This window comes from Strigops habroptila, chromosome 17 (assembly GCF_004027225.2).
Source record: "Strigops habroptila isolate Jane chromosome 17, bStrHab1.2.pri, whole genome shotgun sequence".
NCBI classification, from domain to species: domain Eukaryota; kingdom Metazoa; phylum Chordata; class Aves; order Psittaciformes; family Psittacidae; genus Strigops; species Strigops habroptila.
Genome location: NC_044293.2, coordinates 2,506,876 through 2,526,203, shown reverse-complemented (window position 1 = coordinate 2,526,203; position 19,328 = coordinate 2,506,876).

Here is a 19,328-nt window from a genome sequence, read left to right as displayed (position 1 = left end):
ATATGTTTTCTAGACACCAGAGCTGGCTCGCATCCAGCCAGATCAGAACAAGGGCAGAATGAGCTAATGTCTGTCTGTATCCATTCATGCAGATGTTCCCGTAAAGGGGGAAGAATTTAAACTACCACTTTGGTTAATAAGCAGGTTTCAGTGGCTTCATTTTGCACATCTCTGGAAGCAGAGTAGAGCCTATGCACAGTGCAGCTAGATATTGGATGTGCCTTCAGTTGTATAGGGAAGTCTTCCTTTTTGGGTCACTTAGGTACTCTGACAGAACAGGGTACATAAAGGTCAGCATTTAGACAGTATAAAGCTGGTGACACAAACTATCTTTCAATGATGAGAAGCAAACTATTCTGATTCTTTTTGACCCCTGCATTGCATACCCAGTAAATTTATAGAAGCAGCCAAATCTAACCTCAGCTTAGCTGTGTAATAGGGGAGGGGGAAGATGCCTTTATTCCAGACTTCTGAAATCCCCTATGTTGCTCCTTCTTAAAATTGAAGGTTCTTCCCTAAACATCACAGAAAAGCAGCCACCCAGACGAAAACTCAGGAATCTGGAAAGGAATGTTATTTCCAGGCTATACCTGGGCAGGAGATTGTTTCCCTTCCGTGAGTGTGATCCAGCAGAGCAGGTAACCAAGTGGTTAAATTTCAGCGTCATCCTTTAGAAAAAAGTGGGACTACTATTCACCTCTCTGAAGTTAAATATGCAGCTGCTAGCACTTCAGCATCTGGGATGTCAATGGTTCTCCATTTTCTTCATCTTGCCCTATCAGAGCAATGTCTCCCGCAGCCCAGATGCTGCTGCGGCACTGAGGCACGCAAGACTGGCAGTGCTGCACTAGCCCAGAAGAGCAATGTACACCTCTTTGCTTTACAGGCAGCAGACACTCCGAAAGTCTTTGCAAGGAGAGGGAATAAATAAGCTCTGAGTGACACAGTTTTTAACAACAAAATCATTCTATGGACAGAGTGTGTAATGAGTTCCAGTCAGAGCAAGTTATGGAGAAATAATTTCCTAGTACCTGGAGCTAGCAACCACTTCACGGTTGCTTTTTATTCCTAGGTTGTAAATTGATTTTATACATCATTTATCAATGGAGACCTGGCTATATAATAGGTATATTTTAATATTTATGCCTCTTCACCCTCCTGCTCAGCAAACAAATGGGAACAATAGGATATGGTTGGTGTTACAAGTCACTGGGCTATCTCCTCCTGCTCCTAGGTAAGGGTGATGAAGGTCTGCAAGTGACAGATAAACTCAGAGAAATTTGATTATGTTATGTGGAAAGAATGACTCCTGTGTTACTGAAGAGGATTAAAGAAGTGCTGAGGGCTTAAGTTGTGTGCTACATTTCCATATATTGCCTTTATAAGACAAAAGCACCAGCATCCAGAGGGACACAAACCCAGCCCCCATGCCCATAGGGGTGCAGATCTACAGCACAGAGAGTTTCCCCAGGACTGTGTTGTCTTGCAGCACTGAGAGGATGTGCTTGGGCAGCTTGGGCTGTTGCATTGTAATGATCCCTCCAGCTCAAGCTAAACAAAAGGAGCTGAATGCAGACAGCAGGAAAGGTATATCCCTGCACGGGGCAAGGGGCATGGCTTCTGCTCTGTGGCTATTCTGCAGGTGTGGAAGGATAGGTAGCAAAGTGCCCTTGCATCTCCTCTAAACACTGACCTGTCCTGCCTTTAGGCATCTTTAGCTTTCATTTTCAGTGGTTTACCTGCTGGGAAGCAGCTATTCTGACTGTTTTCCAAAACATTTCGTGCCTCTCTTTATTTTCCAATATTATCAAAACTGTAAGTAAAACCTCTGACAAGTTTCTTCATTCGTGCTTGGGCTATCAGCTGTGTTACAGTAGGCTCAAATAGGACTCCTGCAGAAAGATTTTGTGCTAAACCCCACTGCTCCAGGGATGAAGCATTAATATTCAGCAGAGAAACAAGGAAAATACATTTACTCCCTACTCACAGCTAAAGCTGTTCTTCAGGCAGCTACTTAGTCCGTGGACAGTGTGCTATTTTACTTCCAGAAAGGAGATGAATACTCAGAGCTCTCCCACTGGTTCTGCTTCAGAAAGCCAGATGCAATTCATGGTTGTGTAAGCCAGAACCACATTCACGAGCTGCTAACAAAACCTGTGCTCTGTCCTATAGCATGATGATATACCCCTCCAGAGCCATAAACTGAGGGAGTTACACTCCACAGCTTTCAATTGCAATAATTATCTCCCCATTATTGATGTTGATTAGATGAGAGATGCTCTCTATGTTAAATACCCTATTTGTTTATAGATGTAAGTACAATCAGGAAGTATCACAACCTCAGCCAACAATAGCAAAGCAGGAGCAGCTAAAATACACACCTCATTTTCCTTCCCACACACTCCAAGTATCACAGTTAATAACAAGATACTGTCAACATTTTGCAGCCTCGCTTAGCTGTGTACCTGCAAGCTCCTTCCTGGCTCCCAATGGCATTTTGCCTTGGGAAGATGAAGCAGAGGAGTGAGATGACTTGCACAACAACTGCACAGCAAAGCACACCCATTGAACCCTTCTTGCCTCCTCTTTAACCATGAACACAATTGCCATTTTTCAAGTACGTGCAGGAGATTTTTGGCCTTGAAGCCCAAAACATAGAGCTGAAAGCTGTAGTTGCATCTCTACAGCTTCATGCATTACTGTGTGTCAGTCATGCATGCTCTTAGCTTGCAGCAGATGCAGCCAATGAGGCTTAACATCACATGCATTCCTTAAAAGATTAGCCACCTATTTATCTGCTTTTACAACTGGTGATTGTGAAAGTTGTTGGCTCAATATGGGGTGGCAAGTGGAGGACAGCAATGGTTAATCAGGCAAGTAAACAACCACAGTTTGACAGCATACCATAACTTCATTGTCTATTGCCAATAAAGGAGAGCATTAGAGAAAATTCAATTGAGAGGACAAGGCATAATGTGGGTAATGTAATGTGCTCATCACAATCTCAGACTGCAGGTAATGAGTATCTGACAAATGCTCTGGAGAATGGGAGCACTGAGTACTGCAAGCAGGAGGCAGAAATAAACCCACTGAATGGTTCTGCTTAGTAGTAGGAGCAAGTCATAAGGATCCCAAGGCTCTGCCTGTTTCGGAGGACTTGCTCTTTTCCCTGTTCTCTCTCTTAACTGGCTTTCTGCCTCTGCTATTTCTCCAGATTTTAGTGAAAAATTCCAAGTTTCAATGAACTGGAAGGCCTTCGGATAGCAATGTGGCTTTGCTTATGTTCTGATCTTAATATCCCCTCTCCCAGTAGATGCTAACTTAGCAATAGCTAAGTAGTGGAATCTATTTATTGCTTTTTTACAGTGAGATAGATTTGAATTTATTGGCTAGTTAGACAGCAGATAAATTCAGCAACGTTTACCTGGAGCTATCAGCAGCATTAAACAATAAGAGGCCACTTTCCCCACAGTGGCTTCCAAGGTCACTCAACAACGTGAGGGCCTCTGAATTTATTGGGCTTGACATAACAATTTTGTCCTACTAGGCCACAGGCCAATGTCTTGGAGGAGGCGCAGCCTGTGGCAGTGTTGGGAGACTAACCAGAAAAGGAGCTTTGGAATCACAGCTATGCCCTGAGCGACACTGGCCTGACAAATGTCATTGCAATGTAGCCAGAATGCTGCAAAGCCAGAAAGGGGGGTGACCTGCCACAGCCCTGTCCCTCCCAGGAGCCCAGAGAGTTTATTTAGAAGGACGCATTTAACCATTCCATTTAAAGGAAAGCTACAGTGTCGGCAGAGGAAGCTGGGCTTGAAAACAGATCCTTTTCCTACCATCCCCTTCAGCAACAAGGCTGACATGTGAATTGAGGTCGAGTTTGTTTTCAAACACAGGGAGGAATTTGATGGGCTTGGTTTTGCACTTGCACCAGCACAGCTGTGTGACAGGATGCTCTGTGACTGATGCCTCACCAGGTCAGCTGTGCACTTGACTCAGAAAGAGTGAGAGTTACCAGAGAGAAAACAGGAGGTCTAGGCTTAGTTTCCAGCTCCACCATGAAGACCTGCAAGATCCCAGGTAAGTCACTTAATCCTTCTTGGCCCTTGTGCTACTTCTGCAAGAAAAATAAGCATCATTCCTGCCTGTGCTGCCCCTCAGTCAGGAGGTGTTTGAGCCTGTTTGGATACAGTGCTAGCACTATGGGGAGCTGGTGCTCACAGGAGCCTGAGGCACTGAAACCTAAGTTCCAGGGTATGCATAAAGGAAACAGAGCATCCAAAAGGCTCCATTGCTGACTTCCTACTCCCCAGCTGTCTCATTCAGACCCAGAGTCCCAAATGCACCCCAGTGACTAGCGTCAGGGCCAGATATTAAACAATGCATTACTTAACCAGCAGTGGCGGCTGTCTCTTTCCTGCAGAGGTCCCCATCCCTCCTGCTTTGCTTTATCACAGAACAAGCAGAAAGGGACAGAGAAGCATCAACTTCATGGCCCCTTCTTCTTCCTCACCCTTCCTTATTATTCCCTCCGCATGACCCCAAGCAACACATCTTGCTTCTGGGACCAAATCCATCCCTCAACACCTCTGGCCAAATACATACCCTCATATCATTGAAATAACTCTGCAACACAGGGCCCAGCCTAGTACCACAGCACTGGTGATTAAGATTTAATCTCCCAGCCTCCACTATCCCTTTTTAACCCCTCAATTCCCACCAAACTTCTATTTATCCTAAACCACAACTTGAGCCTGCAGACTGTGGTTCCCAGGCAGCACTAAAGTCAATCCTCTTGTGAATGGACTCTTATTTGGACACTGAGTTATTGAATCATTCTGTTAACATCCCAATGATAAAGAAATGTTCTGGTACATAAATATATATTTATATACCCTGGAGAAAGGAGTATAAATGAGTGGCATATCCCTGCACAGCCTTTCAGCCCCTCACACTTTCTAGTGGCTTGGATTCTTTTTTGTCATCACTTTTCTATTCTTATACTGGTGCTTGGAAGGATGCACAAAACTAAATAGGCCCTGGTAACTCTCAGCTTGTAGGGCAGAAGGTCTTTCCTCTCTTTGCTGTGCCTGTCTCTTATGATACACTGGTACATAGAAACAATTTTGCTCCTAGATGAGAAACATACTCTTGCCTTGAAAGATCAGCTCAGCTTCCTACCAATGCATTTGTAATCTGTCACTCCATCCTCTGAACATGTCAGTCATCAGTAGAAGTGCCACCTGCCTCCTAGTGCTTGGGCACAAGAAAGGTGGGAAAAGGAGAAGAGATCTCAGCACCCTTCTGCAGAGATTAGATTCAAGGTGCTGTTATGAGGGAGAACACCACCACTAGAAAAGGGACAGGCTCCTTCTCCAATGGCACAGCACCTTTGTTGCAGACCTCAGCTTGGTTATCTAATTTGACAGAAATACTAAGAATAAATAACATAATGACTCCTGTCACTAATTTGCTTGTTTTAACCTTCAAGATCCTTTGCAAAGTCCAGAGAACACAAGAATATAAAATGGCTAAAGCTGTTCACCTGACATCAGCATTACTACACATCTGCACTGTATAGTGTTATACAGACATACCTTGTACAGAGCATTAAATAACAATCCTTGCTCCACAACACTGACAATCTAAGCAGGAGTTTTATCTATCACCTGCTCCTCAACCAATTCCCAAGTGAAAAAGTGATTGCTATTAAAAACACCCTCTTCTACATTAGGTGGCCTTTATTACCATTCCAGTAGGCTGATGGACTGGTGGATACAGAAGCTGAATTAGAAACTCTGCCTCCATAGCAGGAATTGGTCTGTGGGGCAGTGCGTTACAAAACCTTAAATACATTTTAGCTGCTGATTGAAGAATCACCTTTTCCACCATAGGAAGACAACCATTTCTGGGGGGGGGACCTGGCAACTAGCTAGCAGCAAAGGGACACTGATTTAGAACCACGTCTCCCTTTGATGCTATCGCTAATGTCAGCCAGGAACTTTTAGCAAAGCACCGAAGATCACAGCATGTGTCTGTATGGTTGTGGAGAAAGACGCTTGCTACTTCTTGATTGCAGAGCAGAACCTCTGTGCCTGCAAGCTCCAGGAGGAATCCCTGATAGCCTCATTCAACAAGCCCTCAGGAAAGAAATGAGATTGAACTTTGTATTTGTTGATTATGGTTTCTCCAGACCTTCGGTAACACCAAAAGCTCGCTTTTCACCCAATCCCTTTCTCTCTTTTCTTTTTTTCTTGAACTGAACTGCCAGAAATCATTTTTTCTCAGCTCATAAACACATTTCCATTTAGGAAAAGAAAGTAACCTTTGCTGCAGAATTGCTTCACCCTTCTTAGCTGAGAGAGCTCCTATTCTTCTGTTTCTACAGATAAGAATTTCCCAAGGGAGATGGAAGCTGCAGACAAGGAAAAGGGGTTTAGCGCACACCGCAAATTCCTCCTCCTCCCAAAAATACATCCTGGTTTGGCACCCCATTCAGTGTTAATCAAAGAACCTCAACAACATTCAGTCTGAGTCTGTTTATTGAAAAATCATTACTGAGCAATAGTTGATGTTGGGAATGCACACGGGGACACTATAGTCTTCTTTTTAAATACCATACATTAAGCAGTATTTGTTTTGCAGATGGGAAGCAGCAGCACAAAGGATTTAAGAAACTCCTCTGTGGTGAAACCAGGGAAGTTGTGTCAAAGTTATGCCCGCTTTCCCTCTCTGAACCTGCCTCCTTTCTTCTCTCTAGTGCACATTTCTGGGAGCCCAATTTGTTATCAATACAGTACTTTTTGGAGTATTTATCTTGAAGTATTTATGTACATATTTAGCATCCTCTATATTGCAGGAAAATATCAAAGGCGCTTTTTCCACTGCATCCCATTTTTGATGGAGAACAATACATTTTTGTCATCCTCAAAAGAGGTTCTCTTTCACTGGATGGAAGATGAGGATTGCCATGTACCTCTTCCCTACAGCAGCCAGGCTATGGGAATGGAAGATGCTTGCCCCTATTCCAATACTACTTCCATCTATGAAAATCTAAAGCTTTAGATCCTTGATTCTTTGTCTTCTCTTGGGAGACAGTGATAAAATGCATTCATTATCTCTACTTCAGTGGATGGAAAATGAGGGGAAAGTGGTTGTTTATTAGATGTCGAGAAATACCAAACCCTTTTAACTTGTACTCTAAAAAAAGGGAAAAAGGTAATTTTCCAGGAAGATCCTGTCACTATTTGAAAAGAGAGAGTAAAAAAGACTGCTTTTGTTATCTGTTTTATTTATGGTTACTTCATAACAACACAGGCAAGTACATTAGCTGCTCAGCCACTTCCCTGCTGCTGCCTTTGCAAAGACAAAGGAGCAATCAAATGTATGCCTGTTTGCTAAAAGCCGAACTCAACAGTCAACCAATGGTGGTTTTCATGTGTCTGACTTGGAAAAAGAGGTGTAGTACAGAGACTTAATAGAGATTTTCATGATCCTGGACCTTAGGGCAGCAGATTGTAGTGAGACAGGTCAACTCTCAAACTCTCAGCTCTGGGGCTGAGAAACTTGGAAGGGTTTGGGAATCCAAAAGAGCTGCTTTGCATTTAACGTCCCAGTCTCTGATATTTGCTCTAATTGAAATTGGAACTTGGCATCAATGTGAGCAAATTGTGGAGCACAAGACTCAAAATAAGGGAACACAACCCTGTCTCTATATCACAGTTCTCCTTCAGTACTTTTCATATTTAAAAACAAACAAAAGCAACTTCGATGTTATACAGTCTGTCCAGCTGGTGCCAGAAGAGCCTTCTAAGCTGATGCTGCAGTGTGTAATATTGCATGAGAAAAGCAAAGGATGAGGACAGGAGGGGAGGGGCACGGAAGGACAAGGCAATATTCCTTCCTGACCTCCTTGAGAAGCCTGAGCCATGGCATTTGGCAGGGAGACTACGTCTACTTAGATAAATCCAGCAGGAATTTTTTGGTGTTTGATATAGATTGTTTGGTCACCGTGTGCACACTCTGATACAGCTCAAAGCTTTCTTGCTACCAGGCACAGACAGTTCTTAATTAAGTGGCTTTACTATGTAGTTATTTATACTGCACACAATGATCTCTGGATCCAGTTCGGCATCACTAGGGTACTGTTGACTTTGAATAGTAAGTACTTAAGGAGATGGGAGGTCTTTCATACACAGCTGTTTAAGCTGAGTGAGCAATACCTGCCATGAACATTACAGCAGCCAAGAGAAGTGATGTGGTTATTAAAATCTATTTCTAATAATTCAGAATTGACTCAGAGCTATCCCAGACATCCTGCTATGAGGCAGTGTTAATATGCTATTAACCTATCATGGAGCAAGCAAAGTGGGGTGCTACAGCTATAGAAGGAGATGGAAGCAAAGCAGTATGTGTGGGGAAAGGAAATATAGGAGCATCAGGACCCCCGACACTGGGGCAGGATCCTTTACAAGAAGGGAAGAGCTGGCTTTTTCCCTTCATCAATTTTCTCAAGCATTCTCCATCGAAGAACCTGTAGCAGTCCTACACCTTTCCGCACCTACCTAAGGTTTGTGTAGCAGGTATCGTATGCTGAGAGATGTGCAATAAGTTGCTACTGTGTGGGTCACCTGGTTAATATCTCACTTCCCACCACAATCTGCTTGACACCTATTTACTCAAGCACAGTAAGAGCCAAGCTGTTTTTCCTTTGCACATGTTCCATCTGGCCTGACATAGCTTCAAGCATGAGGTTTGGGGAAAGGAGAGAAACATCCTCTAGCAGCATGTGGGAAGACATAGGGCAAAGATCTTCCTTTGAGTGGAGGAGTGGATGCAGGGGAAGCTGGAAGAGCAGGAAATAGTGTAGAGGTGTGTATTTGCACAGTAGGTTGTTTGCGGTTGGGTTTTTCTTTTTTCCTGTGAAGAGACCCGTATCTGATATGTTTAATAGCAGGTGGGTAGCTCTTGGATTCTCCAGCACAGTTAAATAGAAAGGTTAAGGGGCTTTGGTCTGACTTCTGAATATACTTAATACATTCTGTTATTCATGAAGTAACTATCCTGACTTTCCCCTAGAAACAGCTGCTCTGCTGACTCAGGAAGATTTGCAACAGCTAAGAGCAGGGTATTATTTGCGCCCTCCAGGACAAATGTGTGGTCTTTGCATCTGTGTTCATGCAGAGCCCAGCACAGCTAGGACCTGATAAGGAATGAAACTCTCAGTACCATCCTCTCAATTTCTGCTTCTCATTTTGTCCTGAAGAAAATTCCTTTCTCTGTTTTGGCTTTCTATTGTTCTCACATTGCACTCTTATTAGGGTGTCTGAGTGCAGTGCCCGGCAGAGCGGCATCCTGACCTCTGGTAGGGACTGTCAGTGCTGCCACAACACAAACGCACACAAACTGTGGCAGGACCACAGTTTCCCTGTCTGCTGTGTCATTACCCACAATGTGACGGCTGCCACAGCAGGAGCTTTTTCACAGGGATGATGCACCAACGCAAGGTTGCACAGGGAGGGAAGACAATACTACCTACCAGATGTTACATTCTTCCTCTGGTTCATGACAATGGTATATCGTGACATTTGATGCTTGAGAACATAGTGGCTGTTACAGATGAAAGAATATACAGCTGAGAAATGATGTCAGTACAGGAAAAGGAAAAGCACTGCCCCTCATCTGCCAAAGCATGGACTGGCTTAGAGTAGAGAAGGCAAGTCCAGGACAGAGAGAAGAAAGGCCAGCCATCAAGCCTGGAAGTACCAAGTATGCTGCCTGATAAAGGATTTAGGGAAACAGAAGAGGAAAATGATGCCCCCACAAACCACTGCAGCCTCATCTGTCTCTGACATGAGCAGGTACATTGGGCGCTAAGGACTTTGCCTTTAGATGTTTTTTCCTCTGTGATTGATAGCATTTCCAGAGTGGTATAACTGCGCTGGACTTTAACACTTTGGGGTGATCTATGGAGCAGCAGCAGCTTTCAAGTATTTGGCAATCCAGCCATGGATTATAGGAAAGAGTAAAAATTGAAGTAGTTCCTCAGAGCATCACCATCTGTCAAGGTGTGTGTGCACGCACGAGGCTTGTGTATGAGCGTGTGCATGTAATAGGAGGGAGCAGCTGAGGAAGGGCAGCTGGCTGGTGCAATGCATCACTTCTCTTAAAAATGAAGACACTTCAATTGGTTTCCAGAAGCCCCAGCTGCTCACAGGAGTGAGAAATTGCGTGACCACACTCAGGAAACCAAAGGAGGAAGCAAGAGACAAGTGAGGGAAGGAGCAGGAGATAGTTTCAGAATAGAAATGTCAAAGGATGAGCCTGCTCAGGACACACTGTCTCGGAGACTCAGGGCAGATGAGAACCTTGGTTTCAAAGCAGGCAATCCCCATTTCCCACCGCATATGAGCCACATTGTGGCATATCCTCTCTTTCTTGGAAGCGGCTGTGAAGCTTGGGTCATTTTACCCAGCATTTCCAAAGGCAGGGGAAGGCACAGGGCAGCTTCCACACCCAGTAATTAGGCATTTCATTCACAGTGAGCTGGTGCACATGGAGAGCACAATGACTAGCAGGAGCAGACACTTGCAGAATGAGGTTGAGATACGTCCCAAGCAGCACCTGACTTGCCACAGCTCTGTTCTGAAAACTCACAGAGTTGTGACCTGTAATCACAACAGTAGTTTTTAATATTAATTTCATTTCCAGCAGTTCTCACTTCTGGATTGGGATCTACAATACTGTGCACCTGATTTACCATGGCATAAAGGAACAGAGTCAGCCCCACACCTACTGGGTACTGATACTGATTGACTAGCTGCAGAGATCCACACACCACCACATTCCCTCCCTTTCCTCCCCCAGCTGAAACAATTTGCCAAACTCAGCACTAATGTATGAATCATTTCAGTCAACTTGAAACTGACATCCATAATATTTATTTGTTAAATACACATCCACTAAGCAACACCGCCTTGTTCCAGTTTCAGGGGCCTAATTAAATCATGGCATGAATTGGAAAAAGCCATTTTTCTAGCAAGACTGAGCTGACCTCAACTCATTTATTCACTGATAACCATCATATGGAAGCACTCAACACCCCTGAGGGAAAAGATGCTGCACATCCCATTGATCCCAAGCTTTTTCCTTACTTCTCAAGCAGCTCTTATTTTTGTTGTATGACTGCATTCACAGAGCAGAAATTACTTGACCAGCTACAAAAATCCTCTCCCTCACCCACCTCTCCCAAGGAGCCAAAGCTGTAAGAAATCACAAGCGTGGGCTCAGTCGTTAGAGGAGACATGGGCAAGCCACAAAGCGATGCAATGGGAGCCCAGTGTGGTGTTATGAAAGGCGACAGTTATTGCTGTTGGACAGCATTTGAAAATGTGAGTAATCATCAAGGTGTCATTTGTATTTTTCTCTGATCAAAGTAGGAAAGCGATGGACAGAAAAACATCAACTCCTGCAGGGGAAATACGCAGAGGTGCTGAAGAAGCCACAGACACTGATTTTAGGCATCCAAAGCATTCCCCAGCTGTCAAGAGAAATTTAACTGTTTATGGCCTCCTGTTCCTGTGAGCCATTAAAAAACAAACAAACAACAGCTGCTTCCTTCTCCTTCTCAGCATCCAGCAGCTCTGGGTTTGTTCATTATTAATTCTGTTTGGCATTTATATCACAGGGGTACAAAATCCTGATCCCAGACCTTGTGTTAGATGCTTAAACGCTCCTAGAACAAACATGTGCTTGCTAACCCAGTGCACTTCACAGCAGCTAACTATGGCATGATGCAATTCATCTCGAAATCTTAACACATCCAAAAGGAATCACTGCAGAAGAAATTCATCATCCCTGTCCAGGTGGAGAAAGTGAGACACGGCAAAAGCCAGGCAAGGTTCCCACTCCCAGGTTCCCCGAGTCCTGGGAGCCTCCATGAGACCTAATAGCACAATGCTGTCTTTCCACAGTGGTGTCAGCACTCAGAATCAAACTCATATGTTCTCATGGCATGGGACAACAGATCCCAAAAGCCCGTGTGATGGCACAAAGGGTTGAGGGTGTAAAGATGGGGTAAAAGAGTGCTAAGATCAGGCCAGATTTTTGATGGTTGCAATCGTACATGGGGACAGGCACAGAAAGCCAATAGCACATCAAAGTGCTATTTCTGAGCTGAGGCCCACCTCCCATTGGGATGTGGCCACCTGATTTCCATAGGCTGCCTTGGAAATGTCATCCTCAGCCACTGTGAAATGAAAAGGCCAAAGGAGAATTTCAGAAGCCTGAGGCTCAACATGAGCAGAGGGAGTTGTTGCTGCCTGTGCTTGCAGAGGATTTTGCCCTAAGAGGAATAGTATGATCTGTCCCACAGGAGCAGCGAGTCTCTTATGGGGTTCTTTTGTTCACTCACCCATCTATTCCTTGTTCAGAGGAAACTAGGAGGATTTCTATGTTCTGCCCAAAGACACACACACCCTGTTCCCCTCTGCTCTGCTCAGTCAGAAGCGTGAAACCTTTAAATGAGGGGTTATCTGAGGCTGCTACATCATCCCTGTCCCTAAGAAAGGTAACACTTGCAACACAAGAGTGATGAAGAAATTGGATGAATAATGTGGCAGGCAAAGGACTTGAGAGTTGAGCTTCTGCTGGTGTGAATGTCCATACAGGGACAGGGGAAGGAAGAGAACCATTTCTGCATTTTTACTCATGGGACAAGGCAGCATCCTGTGCAGTGGCACACACCAGCCATGGGCCAGATATATGTCACCCTGAAGTCACACCTGGGATGCCCGCAAAGCTGAATATCAAGAATGAAAGCTGTCATTCATGCAACAAGCTGAAAAATGCTGAACTGTAGGATACCAACTTTTTTACCATTGTCAGCTAAAGGCTTTTAGAGCCAGCTCTTCCCAGTTAATCCCAGTTATCTCACTGATGTGGTGTGGGAGAAGGAAGATTCTGTTTACTGGATAGCTACAGATGAGGCCAGGGACAGCTCAGAAACACATCCCCCTCCTTTAAAATCACGCTGCTCTGTGACTTATACAGGCATTCCTCCAACATAACAAATGTCCCTTTGGAAGGAGGTGACAAAACCCCGGCTCTGTATGAAACTGCTTCTCTTTGGTTCTCTGCCTCCCCACAGTGAGTTTAAGTGTTCCTGTACTGTCTCTCTCCTCCTTGACCTGAGGCCATGCCTGGGGGAGCTTCTTCACTACTTTCTTTTGAGTCAGTTAAAGTCCTGGGAATATTCATCATCCTGACATACCCCTTAGCTAGAGCCTCTGTATAAAGCCACCATCCATCATCTTTCTTGCTCTGAGCTGCCCTCTCCTGCATACTAGGGGGTCTGAACATACACCACTGTAGGGAGCATATTAAGGAGGAAAGAGAGGGGAGATCTCCCCTCACCATCCATCTGCGATGGATACAGAGACCTCCAGGGATTAGACAAGTGGCTGGCTCTGCTTTCAGCCGATAGGTCTGTTCAGACCTCTGAGCCCACACAGAAGCGGATTAATGTCTTCTTTTCTTCCACCTGCTTTTTAAAGTGCACTCTATTACCTGTCCAGCCACACTGGTACATTTATTGCCTCTCTCCTGCTCCACCTAATCCTTTGCCACCTGCACTTTCACACCTCTTTGGAGATAAGGAGCTGTAAATGGCTTTTTTAGCCAAATGGGAGGCTATTAGGGGATTAAGCACAGCAGATGCTAGAGGCCTTCACATTGCTCAGCAGATTTACCTGTGGAAGCAGAAATATTTGGAAGCATATGGATGTTAATAACCACCACACGCATTTATGCAAAGCTTTATTCCTTATATTGGAAGAAGTAGTTTTGGCATCTGTGTGCCCTTTCCTCATCTAGCTGTGAAACTCAAAGCACATCAAAAACGCTCCTGTTCAAAGAACAGACTCCTTGCTTCTCAGAGACAAAAGTGCCACCAACTGAGCAAAGTAACATCCTCACTTCTGACCAGGGATTGAGGCAAAGGGCATGAGGCAAACGGATGCACTTTCTAAAATGGCACCCGTTTTCAGTCTTTACCTGTGATCCAGTGGCCCAGTGAAACCAGGTCCACCCTCTAGAGTCCTCTTTGGCCAAGGGAACCACACACCCATTATCACCTCATCATCACAGGGTGCCCAAACGCGGACACAAATCGCCACTCCCAGCCCAATACCATGACATACCCATGCAGCCAGCCAGTTTAAGAGGCTCATGGGATTGACATCAACCCAGATTAAGATTTAATTACTTTTGTTCAACTGTCAGCTTTTATCTAAACTACAGAATGTTTTCTGCACATAACCCACCCTTCGGGTGTAACCAGAGAGGGCAGGTCATTGGGAATCACAGCAAAGCCCTCTAGTAATTATAAAAAACTCCCTAACTTCTCTATTGCATGTAGCAATCAAGAGCAAGAGCAGATGGGTCTACATAAGTAGTATTTCTATTATGCAGAACTCAGGGGTCACAGCAGCATCAGGCATAGATCATACTGTTGGGCTCCCCCAAAAATCCACCTATGGGATAGGCACAGGAGAATTGAGGCATAGCAAGAACTGAAAGTCTGATTAGATATTGTACCAGAAGAAGCTAAGTTGATTCCCAACACCAGACAACATGGTTTCTCACATTACAGAGGATGGAACAGAAAAGAAGGTGTGCAGAAAGCTACCCAGTGAAAGAAATCGTGTTTTTTCTGCCCCTTTCTCTAAGCCTTTACAGAGTTATGCAAGTTGACTTTATCTATTGCAAATCCTCCTTTCTGTTGTCAGCACTTGGAAAGTTACAGTCCTTAATTCTCCTACACACACTATATGTTAGGTTGGGTAATATCAGTTTTATCCTTCCTATAATGAATCCTGTCTCTTCTTCCCTGGGCTGCCATGGCTATTGATTTCAGTCTAACACCTTGGCTTGTTTTCTGTCAGCTCTGACATCCGCCTCTGATCTAGCCAGGCAGTTTTATCTGTGATTCTCTTTCTTGTTACTTCTGGATTCACTTTGTTTTGCCACATAACAAAATGCCATTGGGGTTTGGAATCAGCCTGGTGGTGCTCCTTCCACATCCTCTCCCTTACAGCATTCCTTCGCAGGAATCTACTCGAGGGTGACAGAGCAGATTCACTGGCAACAACCAGCTGTAGGATAATGCCGAGGAGAAGGAGAATGAAGGACACTGAATTATTCTCTTCTTTGTGTTTTTGTGGAGCACAGTGAACATCTTTGTTCTGCAAACCTACCACAGCTGCAAATTCCCTTGGGCACCGTTCCTTGCTTGCAGTTTGTAGTGGGTACCATGCCAAGGTTCAGCTATGCTGCACAGCTCAGGCTCACTCTGTTAACCAGTACAAGGGCATATTTGCACAAGACCGGACTGTAGGCTTCCAGCTCACAGCAGGCGAGTGCCTGCTGGTTTTAGGTGTTTCAGGAGCATAGCTGAAGGGCATTGGTATCATAAGGGCTGTATCTAATGTGTGTGCAGTGCAGACTGGGAAAGGCTTATGCACCAGCACAGTAGAGCTCAGCTTTCTCACTGTTAGAGCTGTACCTTGCACAGGGTGACGCACTGCAAGCCACCAGCTCTCAGGAGAGCACGTTCATTGCCAGCTGAATGCAGCAAGTCAGACTGACAAAGCAGCATCCTCTATTTGAAGGAGAAGTACCTTCCCCAGGTACAGCTTTGCTTCACGTGATGGGGCAGCTCAAAACTCACTTCATTAGCAAACTAATGCCTGAAAGTGACATGGCAAGAACAGCCCATGTCAAAAACACCGAGAGCCCTCCACAACTCTGCAGGTCCTTAGAATCATCTTGACATGGCTCTTGCCTGGGGCATCTGCATTAGTGACAAGGCACTGAGGGGAGGCAGCTGCACGCTTCTGCTCCCAAGCTCCTTTAGGTGCAAGGTAGAGGTGCTAAGAGGTCAAGGGAGTCAAGCATGGGAATAAGGAGAAGGGAATGAAGTATCAGAATGAAAGGCTTTCTGTAGCTGTCTGTGCGTGTACATCTGTGGCTGTGTAACAGCCCGAGTGCACTTTAGAAGTTCCCTGGCTATGCCTGGCCCCAGAGGATAAGTTGAGCTGACATCTGCAAGGCCTGCCTCCAGCTCATGCTGTTAGCTCTGGACGTCATAACTCTTCTTCTAGCAACTGAACTGGAAGTTTAGGTAAAGTTAGCCTGAGGACAAGAGCAGGAACAACAGGTCCTACCATTAAACTCAGCATGGTGCTCATCATGACAAGGAAGCCAGGCTGACCACTGCCCTGATTACCCCACATGCTTGGGCAGGATTTCCTGGGATAAATAGCAGCCAGTGGAAGAAATGCTAGGTCAGTGATTATCATTAAATCCAGGCCCACGGAGCTTACGCAGACACATACCCACTCTGAGCTCTCTGCATTATGCCTGGTCCTCCCGCACAGTTCTTTTGTGAACTCTCTCAATCTCACCCATGATGGATCCCTGTTTTAGAGATAAAACCTCAGCAGCCCTGCACTAAACAATAGAATCTATCAGCCTTTCTGGATTCTGAAAATCTCCTCTGCTGGTATCTCCAGCAGCAGCCTTTTCTTTGTTTCATTTGTTTATTTGCCTTTCAAAGCTTTAGCTGCGGAAGAGCTGAGTCCAATTTTGTTCAGTCATGCGGTGATGACTTGGTGGTCTGATGCATCTGCTCAGATGCAGAACTGAAGCTGGCAATAAATTTCAGACATTGCCCTTGGGAGCACTAAGTCTACAGCTGAAGGAGGGAACAAACAGCAGCCATAAACAACACCCTGGTGGCTAAACAGAAACAGCAGGATGGGAGCATCTCTTTGCAGGTGGTAAAGCAGAGATCCCATCAGAAGCCAGCATTCACTCCAGGCATTTTCCCCACCAGCAGCTGTGGCACTTGTGGACCCCAATGCCTGAGCTCCCATGCACTGAGCACTGACTGCCATCAGGTCACTACCAGTGGGACTGGTGCTCTTACAATCCCCTTTTGCATTAGCTGCTTGTTCAGCACACCCAGCCAGGTATCCAAGCAAGATATCCTCCAGGAAGAAGGAGGAAGGAGCTCCCTCCTGATTCAGAGCACACAAAAATGAAAGCTAGTCTTACAATGCAGGCACTGAGCCCAGAGAGCTTATTCCCTGCACTGGAAATGATCTCCAGCAAAATCACTTCCATCTCATTCAGCTGCATGTTTTACATGATCATCTGTTTGCAGTCAGAGGCAGCCACACAGCAAAGATCCCACTCACCACTATGCAGGAAACAACCCTCACCTCAGAGACCTTGAGGGTTGGCTGAGGATAGGACACAACTGGTGGAACTGGCCAACTCCTTCCCTCTGCTCTACCACTGGCTCACCTTGCAGCTATTTATAGATGTGGTATTTAAAGTGGTAAGTCTCTAATAATACACGGCTTATTTCTGTGCTGCAAGCGGATACACACTTAACCCTGTCAGCTTCTACCCTGTCCTCAAAACCCAGTATGGGGAACACAGCCAGGTCAGGATGCAGCGACAGATGCTGCTCAGTGGGGCTAGTGGTGCAGGGAGACAATTTTCTCCTACTTCAGAGGGGTCAGCGCGTTGCTTCTTGATCAATTTGTGCAAAAAGCTGAGAATTGACAAGGGAGATGAGTGCCTCATGCTTCAGTTCCTACAGTCACTTCTGGAGTCATTTTACAGCACATCTCCCTGGTTTTCTCCTTAAATTGCAATATAAGGCTTAGAAGGTCATCTCTTTTTTTTTTTTTCAAGAATATATTAGATTCATTATCCATTAAAATCTCTGACTTGGAAGGAAAATGTGACTTTGCCAGAAAAATAAAAACATTGAGATCCAAGAAATATTAACAAGTCTGGGAGCTAGAGAAAGAATGTGGGAGTGTTAAAGGTAACAGGACATCCCAATGCTACTTAGAGGGGAATAATGCTCACGGGTTGGATTTTCCTGAGGTAAATGGGGGAGGGTTTGTCCAATTCTTGTGTGTGCATATGTGGTGCTGCTGCTGATTTGCCAAGGTTGCAGTTTCATGCAGTATGGCACAAGAGAGGACTTTGAAGGGAGTCATGCTAATATTTGGACCTGAAAAGGAAGGACAGAATGCACAGCTATGCCATGTTATTCCAGACTCACCTATATCAGGCCTGCTTTACTTCCCTGATGCATTTCACATGCCTACAGAGGCAGATTAATGTCTTAGTCTCTGCTCATCAGTAGCAAAACATGCAAATCAACTAGAGCTGACTGGGGAAGAAATAGACCATTCCTTTCCCAAAGCAGATAGAAATTCCAAGCCCGGAAGAAACATTCCATATTCTCCTAGCCCAAATTAATGCAGACATCCACCAGAATGCTGCTGAAACCCCCTGCTGTTGTCCCTGAGCACTGCCTCCACTGACTTTCAAGAGCTCCATCAGAGCTGGAGATGGGCTCTCTTTTCCCTACCTGCCTCCCATACCTCCTCCCTCTCATCACCAGTAAATCTGAGTGGACTGCAGCATTAAACAAAGAAATGTTACTTTAAAACCTTCTACGATTAAAGGACAGGCAGTGTAATTCCATAGCTGTTTAAAGTGAAATACATAAAGGTTAAGTTTAATACCAGGAAGATGAGATTTCACCTCACTGGAGCTGTCATACAAACCTGGACCAGGGAAGCTCTCACAAGAGATCCTCAGTGGTCTTTCCCTTGCCAGGACCTGTGGCACACTCCACAGCCTGGCTTACACCTAGACAAGAACTGGTAGTTGATGGTAAATTGCTGGCAGAGGACCCCAATAAGTGGTCACAAAAACCCCTTTATTTGCTCAGGGATAGAAGATAGATGCATCTGCTCATTTCAGGTTGTTGGTTTGCACTGCCTTTGCTGGCTGCATTTAGAAAGTGCTTCATGTTTTGTAATCACAGCTTCTCTACTTGTTCATCCACCTCACCTAGTGGCTTCCGTCTATCCCAATGCCCTCCAACATCTGTGTCCTTCCTGACCCAGTCCATTCTGTTGGAAATCACTCTGTACACAGCTATTCAGAAACTCTGAATACACTTGCCTTTGAATTCTGAATTGCTGCAGCTTCACTACTGCTGCATCACTAACAATGTGAATCTGCCCAAATCAAAAAATTCCCAACAGGAGACACTGCTGTATCTGAAACTGTGCACCAATGAGAGAGAGAACAAAAAGAAAGAGTAATGCTCATCCCCCAGAAACAACAACAGTACCAGCATCAAGCTGGCTGAAGCTGCTGCTGCCGCCTCTGGCCCTTAGAATCCACGAGGGAAGGAGGGAGAAAGTGAAGGAAACCAGTGGATTGGGCAGAGG